This window comes from Arvicanthis niloticus, chromosome 23 (genome assembly GCF_011762505.2).
Source record: "Arvicanthis niloticus isolate mArvNil1 chromosome 23, mArvNil1.pat.X, whole genome shotgun sequence".
NCBI classification, from domain to species: Eukaryota; Metazoa; Chordata; class Mammalia; order Rodentia; family Muridae; genus Arvicanthis; species Arvicanthis niloticus.
In genome coordinates, this window is record NC_133430.1 from 45,046,188 (window position 1) to 45,055,507 (window position 9,320).

The 9,320-nt window shown below is 43.5% G+C and overlaps 1 non-coding gene across 1 annotated transcript; it reads left to right on the top strand.

Moving 5' to 3' along the window:
- The first annotated feature begins 3,883 nt into the window (after positions 1-3,883).
- Positions 3,884-3,956, top strand: Trnak-cuu (transfer RNA lysine (anticodon CUU)). Its single transcript has one exon. It is a non-coding gene; the product is annotated as a tRNA-Lys (tRNA).
- Positions 3,957-9,320: the final 5,364 nt, after the last annotated feature.

Sequence of the window (9,320 nt, forward strand, 5' to 3'; positions counted from 1 at the left end):
TCCGTCACTCTAATGTGTTTCATAAGAAAAAGAGGAGAGAAGAGAGGAGGAGAGGAGGAGAGGAGGGGAAGGGAGGGGAGGGGAGAGGAGGGGAGAGGAGGAGAGGGAGGAGAGGGGAGGGGGAGAAGAGGGAGGAGAGGGGAGGGGAGGGGGAGGAAGAGAAGAGGGAGGAGAGGGGAAGGGGAGGGAGAGGAGAGGAAGAGGGAGAGGGAGGAGAGGGAGAGAGAGGGGAGGGGAGAGGAGGGGAGGGGAGGAGAGGAAAGAGTAGGGAAAAGGAAAGGAGAGTCAACAGTGCATATTGCATTCAGTTGTGTTTCAGTCCCTAAGTGTGGGAAAAGAGTTGCTTAGTAGTATTTTTATTATTTTTTTTACATGTATGACGGGAGGGGGTGTGCACATGAGAGCAGGTGTCCAGAGACCAGAGGGTGACTTTGTATCTCCTGGAGCTGGAGTTACAAGTGCTTGTGCGTTTCTTTGCCTCCTAACTCTTGAGCCATCTCATCAACCTCAGCATTTGCAGTCTTTGTATTCTTAGGAGACGGCGGCAATGGTGGGGTTGGACAGATGCCTCAGCTATTAAAGTAGTGCTCCTCTGGAGGGCAACACTGAGATCAGGCAGCTCGCAGCTTCTGTCCCTTCTGTTCCTCAAGGATTAGGCACACACACGCGCGTGCGCACACACACACACACACACACACACACACACACGGTATTAAAAGTAATATTTAAAAAGCTTTTTAAAAATACAACTGGGCTGTGCTGGCACACATATTTAATTTCAGCACTCAGAGGCAGAGGCAGGTCCATCTCTCGAGCTCTGGGACAGCCTGGTCTACAGAACAAGTTCCAGGACAGCCAGAGCTACACAGAGAAACCCTGTCTCAAAAAAAGCAAACAAACAAACTGGATATTCATTAATTTGGGTTTTTCTGACTTCTTTTCTTCACTTCCAGCAGGAATCCCACCACTACTGTTAGTTTGCATTCAGTCATGTCAGTGAATGAGATGCAGGAGGTACATGATGTCATCAATCTGTTCTGTTAATGGAGATGTTCATTTTAATAATTTCTCTAAGATCTCTCTAATGTTTCTGGGTTCTCCTTTAAAATAGTAACTAACAAATATCTGATGAGAAGATAAGTCAGGAGTAGGTAAGCATCTTGCTATTCTTCATCTTTTCACTCACTACTTTGGGTGTCTGATGGTTGCTATTTGAATATGCTATTGTGCTCATGGTTGCCAACTGTAGACTTTCTAATTCCATCGTTTCATTCACCTTACTAGTTTTCTACTGTGGAGCTATTAGACCTTTCCTAAGCAGCTAATTGACATGGTTTGGTTTCACTTTTTTTTTAGATCATCTCGTTTCTCCGTGATACAGAAATAGAAGGATAAAATCAGAAGTAACTGGAAAGCTTGTAACTTTGTAGACAATTAGAAATGAAGAACAGTTTGGACCCGAGTAGTAGCAAGGACAGAAAGTGTGTGAAAGGATTTCAGATCTGGAGGTTTACTGGGTAACTGGATGCAGAGGGGGAGGGGATGGCAGAAATTTTGTAATTCCTCCTGCTAGGAAAACGTTGTGAATAGTGATTAGACTTTATTCTTAAACAAATGGCTAAGTAAAACATTTGAATTTACTTGGAGACAATTCTGATTAAAGCATTCCAATACCATTTAAGTGTTGTGACATGGGCCTGCAACCTCAGATTTGGGAGGCTGAGGCAGGAAAATCTCTTGAATTTCACAATTTTGTCTTAAAAAAATAAACAAAAACAAATGAGACCAGCCAGTAGTGGCACACACCTTTAATACCAGTACTCTGGAGGCAGACGCAGGCCCATCCTTGACTACAAACCCAGTTCCAGGACAGTCAGTGCTCTTACACAGAAAAACTCTGTCTCAAGAAACAATAATAAAAAAAAATGATAAAGTCAATAGTAATAAAGCATTCTAGTTGCAATTCTTTCATGAAGAACTCTAATTCAGAACACATTTGGCTAAAGTCTTTACAGGAGGTCTCACCTTGAAGATGAGCTGTAAGTTTTACAAATTTTAAGTATCTAGCTAAACATCTACATAATTTATGCTGTGTGCAGTACATAGTACCTGAGTGCCTCGTGCATCAGCTGTGTCAGTCACTGACGATGTGGTGCCTCTTCCTCCTGACCTGCCTCCTTGGAGGCTGGATTCCTGCTTTACCTTGTATCTTAGAGGAAGGCTCTGAACTGAAAGCTTAGGTCCTTGAGCACTTGCCTGATTCCTTACAAGACTTAAATGGGTTTGTTTGTTTTTAAAAGTTATTTCAAATGACTTTTCGAAGTAGTATTTGTGGAATTGGTAAGGGTTTACACTTCTTTACTGTAAGGTAATGAGCTTTCCACGGTGAGCAACTAACAGTGCTTTGCACATAGTGGACACTTAATATGATTTTAATGAATCACATAAACGATGGTTCTATAATACTCAATAACATTCATCAAAATAGGTAGTTACATTTTATATAAATTCAATTATCATTAAGGTAGTTATTACTGTAATTTTTCTTTTGAAACAGGATCTCAGTGTGCAACCCTGTTTGGCCTGAAATTTACTATGTAGACCCAGCTGGGTTTGAACTCTCAGAGATCTGCCTGTCTCTTTCTCAGCAGAACAGGGATAAAAGGTACATGTCAGTGTCACCACGCCCTGCTGCTTTAAATATTTGCTCATTGTTTGTTTTGAGAAAAGGTCTATCAATTCTTCTGCCTCTGCCTCCTAAATGTTAGCATTACAGGCCTGAGCTATAAATAAATTAATTTGCAAAAGATAAAGTGTACCTCTAGGTTGTATCTACCAAGTTCCAAATAAACATTAATAAATCAGTTTGCATTGTGGAGGGAGAAAGGGTTAGTATTCATGACATTCGAAGCTTAACATTTTTTAATACTTAAATCCTAGGTTTACTTTGGGTTTTTCTGTGTAGGCTTAGCTGTGGTGGAACTGTAAACCAGGCTGGCCTCGAACTCAGAAGATCCTCCTCCCCCAGTGCTGTTCTTTAATGACATGCGCGCCACTACACCCAGATCCTTGGATTACTTTACAGAGCCCAAAACTATTGGTTTGGACAGCAATTAAACCCAATTTCTCACACTCACATTGCATCGCAAAGCCATCAGTAACTGTAGATTTCGTACGTTCTGATGCCCTCTCCTGGTACGCAGACGTAAATGCATACAAAATACCCATATGCATAAAATACGTATTTGAAAAGAAAGAATCTAAACCTTTCGAGACACATTTTATTTTTAAAAATCATCTCAGGAGACTTGTCCTATATGTTTATATGTTTTATGGATAGAGTTACCGGAATTGTTTGTCAATCCCAGGTTTATGATATCTTTTTTTTAAAAAGCTATTTGGATATTCCTTAATTTAGGTTTACCCGTTTTTGTCTTTGTTTTTCAATTAGGTCTGAAAAATAGGATTAATAGCCATCCCCAGACGCACACACGCATCACAGAAATGTGCAAAATTCCTTATCTAGATAAATTCATCTGTAGCTCAAAGTATATATATGGATTCATAGGCTAATATTCCATCGTCTTGGTTTGTCATAATGAAAATTAGGAACGTATTCTCATTTATTCTTAGAATTAAACAACTCTGTCTTTCTCCTTTTTTTGTTTTGTGTTGTTGTGTAGGGACCTTTTTTCCCCCTTTTATTATTTTTTTCTGTGAAAATTTGCATTCTTTTCTCCAAATTCAGAGAATATAATACTTTCAGATTTTTATTAGATTATTGGTTATATTTTCTTTTCAGAAACAGAAAATAACAAAAAAAGTGAGTGGCAACTGTAGATGAACACTTTCAAAAGGCATAATATCGGAGCCAAACTCAACTGCCCGGCTAGCTCAGTCGGTAGAGCATGGGACTCTTAATCCCAGGGTCGTGGGTTCGAGCCCCACGTTGGGCGTTGAGACTTTTTTGCCTAAGAGTACTTTATGGTTTCAAAAACTCAAGTTTACTCTCAAATATTTGCCAGTTCTATCACAACACTATTAAACATTGATTCTTAAGCTAATATAATTTAAATGCTTTCACTGTTAATGATCTCTGCAGGAAACACGGTTCTCAAACTGCGCTTGCGCAGTCCAAAGCCCAGGGCCCACGGCTTGGGTTTAAACCAGGAACAGGAATTTACTTCTCTCTTAAGACTGCTTTTTGAGTGCTAGCTTTCGTAGTTGCTGATAGCGGGCAGGTGGATTGTTTTGTTTTCCCTCCTCTAAATAAAACCTGATTTTGGCTGTTTTTCCAAACCACAAGTGTTCGGATGTCAGAACAGAAGCCGTAGTGGAGGAGGACACGGAAAGGACTAACTTCCTTATTTGCTGAGGTTCCTCAGCTCACTTCCGCCTCCCTCCGGTCACTGCCGGGCTTCTTCGGGGGCGCGGGAGGGCGAGCCGGGGTGCACCGCCAGCGCGCATCGGTTCTCCGCATGTGGAGCCTTCAGCGCTGCCCTGTGAGACTCAGTCGCCCGGGAACTGACGGGTGTGTGAGGCGAGAAGCAGAAGCAGCTCCTTCCCTTCCGCGTTGGCTTCTGAGAACCGGGCTGCCCACCGACCGTTCCTGAGGCTCCTGGCGGCCCGGTCCCTCAAGGCCTGGCTTCTCCCTCCAGGCCGGCCTCCCTCACTAAACCGATTCAATTTCCTGACGGTCCTTCCCTTCAGCGTGCCAAGATTGTGCTGTTTGTCTCAAAGCAAAGGGAAACCATCGCCCCGCCCCCGGCCCGGCTCCACCCAGGCGGGCCTGGAACTCAGAGGTGCACGCCCGGCTCTCTGGTCTGTTAGCTCGGGGTGTGGTGGCACAGCCTGTGATCCTAGCACAACAGAAGCTGAGTGAGGCAGAAGGGTAGCCTGCTGTTTGTTGGAAGCCAGTCTGCGACTAAACTCAAAAAGAAAAAAAAAAAAAAAAAAGAGAGATCCGTGACGTTGAACAATCTTATTTCTATGATGAGCAGCTGAAAGGAAGAACAGCTGAAAAATGAGCTTTTGGCAAGAGAGGGGTATTTGGTGTTTGGGGTTGGACAGCCACCAGCTTACTCTCTGAGAAAAGGGCAAAAGCAATCTAGCTGAAAGCGCTCATCAGTCCGCTAATGCTCAGGAGCTTGGATCTCTCACCACTTTCCTGGGCCTGGGAAAATGCGTTTTCCAGACCATTCTTGTCATTTTATGTCCTCCTCATGCTCCTTACCTGTCAGCCAAAAGGCCATCATCTCTACCAAACCTAATAGTTATTGCCATGCCAGATCCACTGGCCTATCAGAGGTGTGTGTTACAAATTTGATCACTTCCTCGTGGATACACTTGTCATCTGACTTCCACCACACCGATTCTCTCTGGATACCAACCCCCTTAAAAGGTCTTTCATACATTCCATCTCAACCTTAGCTTCCTCTCCGTCCACTCCTCCCACTCACCCCGAGCCTCACCTCCTTCCACTTCTTCCATTACCCTCTCATTTCCCCTGTATCCCAGATCCAACCCCCGTTTCCCTTAAGAAGAGGCCTCCCCGGGTATCACCCGAAGACAGATTAACAAGTTACAATGAGACTATGTACCGTGTCGGTTTAAGGCTGTCAAGGCAAACCCAGTAGAAGGAACCGGGTCCTAAGAGCAAGTGGAAGAGTCAGAGACACCTCCCCAACACCCCGTGCCCATTCCCACTGTTAGGAGTCCCACAAGAAAACCAAGCTATACATCCAGAACATACATGCAGAGAACCTAAGTCAGACCCATGCAGGCTGTGTGATTGTTGCTTCAATCTCTACGAGCCCTGCTTAGTTGACGCTGTGGGCCATGTTCTTTCTTTTTGTGCCCTCGAACCCTCTGGCTCCTACAGTCCTTCCTCCCCCTCCTCTGTGGGGTTCCCAGAGCTCCACTTAGTTTTTCTGTTGGTTGCTGGAGGAAACCTCCCTGGTGATTGGCTACCCACTTGAGTCCTTTTCTTCTACTCCCTAACTTGGGAGTGTTCCCTGGATGAGTTCACTTTCCCTCTTGCTAAATTTGCACACCCCACCCCTGTGAATTCTAGTGACTCTAGGCCCTCCTCCTAGCAACGATGCAGTTGCTCAAAGCATGTAGGTGGGTTCTGTGGGAGCGACTTCTTACGGAGCCTTGCTGGGGCTGCAACAGGCAGTACTCTCATCTTAACTGAGGCACAATTTCTGACCAGAGTTTTAAAAGAAAGAGCAAAAGCCAAGCTCCCCGGCCTTCTGATAGACACACATCCATGAGTCTCAAGCTTCAAACGCTAGCTTTCTGCTTAGGATTCCTCACTTTTAGTGATAGTCCAGTTCTCTTTCTTAAATATGAAAAAAATAAAAATGAGGCAGGGTCTCATTGTTACTCTGGCTGGCCTGGAATTCCATATGTAGATGGGGCCCTGAACTCACAGACATCCCTGTCTCTACCTCTGAGCTCCTGGGATAAAAGACACGCTGCATCATGGTTTTTTTGAGATACAGTTTCTCTGTATAGCTCGGGCTTGACTTTTGACAGTCCTCTTATTCAGTCTCCCAAGTATCTGAATTACAGCTCTTAAATGTCAAACTTGAATAGCCAATCAGATATCTAGTTAGACAACCTCAAACTCACTCTGGAGCTCAGGCTGGCCTCATGATCTTCCTGCCTTGGCTTCCCTATTGCTGGAATTCATGTACCACTATGCCCACTGAAACTTGTGATTTGTCTAAAAACTTGTTTCTCTGCAAGTTTTCCTGTTCTCTGGAGTAACACTTGTGTGGGCCCACAACACAGTGTTATCTTATTGACACATCTACAATCCTGCTTCCAGATAAAGCCACATTCACAGGTACTACATGTTAAGACTTCACTTGTCTTTTTTGGGTGATACAACTCAATCTGTTAGTAGTAAACCCTTAACCTGTTCCTTGAAATTGCCACTTTATAGGTAGTTATATAAGGCTGCAGAGCAATCAGATTTTGTTTTAAATGAACATTTTTATTTTCTTAAACAATCCAAATACAAGCCAAAATCAGTACAAACTCAGAGCAGAGGGTTTTGAGTGTGTGTGTGTGTGTGTGTGTGTGTGTGTGTGTGTTGTTAGAATCTTAGTATACAACACAAGTTGGTCTTGAGCTCCTGGGCTCCGATAATCCTACATCTGGCTACATCTGGAGGACTACAGACGTGTGCCAGCATGTACAACTGGGGATTTAATAAAATATTTCCTGCAAAAAAAAGAGATGTTATGGAAATAGTGTATCCATGTAATTGAGTATTTGTAGTACAACCATGTCTGACACTCTTAGAATGCTCAAAGTGAAGGACACAGGAGCCCTGCCCTTAGGGTGCTTACACTCCAGACAGAAGATGACAAGCGTGTCAAGGCGATGACGATCACAGTGTCTGTGACAGACAGTGTGCTCAGGGACAGTAGACGATGACAGACACCACCATCACCTTTAGGACAAAGTGGATCAGGAAACATCATGGCCAAGCTGATGTTTCATTGCTAGCTTAACGTGAAACTCAGATTAATTTCTCCTTAAATTGTGATTAGCAAGGCCTCATCTTATTATCAAGTACCTTGGTTCATTCGCCTTGAGTGTAAACTCTGCTCACGTCCCCGACGTAACGTGTCCCCACTGTCCCACCTGCTCTGCTCACGTCCCCAATGTAACGTGTCCCCACTGTCCCCCTGCTCCTTAGGAAGCAGGCGAAGTTCTCCTAAATAAAGTGTTTTTCTCCAGTAGCATCAGCAGCAACAAACAACTGCCAGCTTTCGGGTGCCCATTTGAGTGCAAACCTGTTTCTATTAACCTTTGACCTCTAAAGGGTCACACATCTTACTGCTGTACTATTACAGTACCCACAAGTATACAGGGCATACAGTAGGTATCAAGTAAAGCTTAGTTTTTTGAGTTGTAAAGGGCCTTGTAAGTTGCATAGTAGAGACATAAGTATTTTAAAGTCAAAAATCAGACGAATGTAAAGAATTCATTTCCTTCTAAAAATTATTTTGTGGGAACAGAAATTTCATAGAGACCAGACTGGGCTCCAACATGCTATGGAACTGTGGTTGTCTTGAACTCCTGATCCTCCCTCTAACTTCCAAGAGCTACATTAGAGAAATGCAGCCATTACGTCTGACTTACTGTGTGTCCCTTGGCTGGCCTGGAATTCACTTTATAGACCAGGCTGACCTCGAACTCACAACAGAGATCCACCTGCCTCAGCCTCCCACTTGCTGGGATTACAGGAGTACATCACCATACCAGGGGGTTCTTCATTTTTTGGCTTTTCAAGACTGGGTTTCTCTGTATAGCACTGGCTATTCTGGAACTTGTTCTGTAGGCCAGGCTGGCCTTGAGCTCAGGGACGCGCCTGCCCCTGCCCCTGCGTTTTGAGTGCTGGGATTAAAGGTGCGTACTACCCTGCCTGGCTACCAGGGTCTTCTTTTCCTACTCTTATTGCAGCAAGCCATCTTCTTCATGAGTTAGTATCCTCATATATAAAGAATATGGAAAACTTGGCAAGATTCAGAGAGCAAAGTGATTAGACTATGTATGGAGTTAAAGTACACACCACAACCTGTGTTAGATCCTACCCACACATGCACTTGCACACACACAAAACCTGTCTTCAGGAGAAAGTTCTTTAAACAAATGAGGGAAAATAAAAGCTAAACAACAAATGAGTCCATTAGTTGAAAAAAACCTTGTGTTAAAATAGCACAAAAGCAAAGGTTAGTATCATTATGACCGTATTTATTAGAAATTATAAAGAATGAACTACACTTCGTAGAAATGTAGAGGTTGCATGCTCTTGAACATAAAAGTTCCAAAGTGTACACTTCTACACTCTGTGTAGTGATGCCTGGCCCTGCTGTCAAGCGGTCTGGAAGATAGGAAAAGCTTTCATGGGCATACAGTGAAACAAACGATTTAGAACAAATCATGTTAGAATCTGAAGTAAGAGGCTGAGAGATGGCTCAGCAGCTAAGAGCATATCCATGCCTTCCAGAGGACTTGATTTTGGTTCCCGGCACCCACAGCACGTGGCTCAGAGAATGACTACAGCTCCAGAGGACCTGATGCCTCCGGCCTCCACAGTGACCTGCATCCATATGCATATACACCCCTATACATATATAATTTTAAAAAAAATTAAAAAGGACCTGAAATGACTGCAAAGGCTAACATTCATGGACTGGATCTGTCGCTAAAAATAGTAAAATTAGTGGAGTTTCTAATGCTCAGGACAGATTATGTAAACTGTGGAGGAAACTGGACTACATAATAAACTAATAAAATCA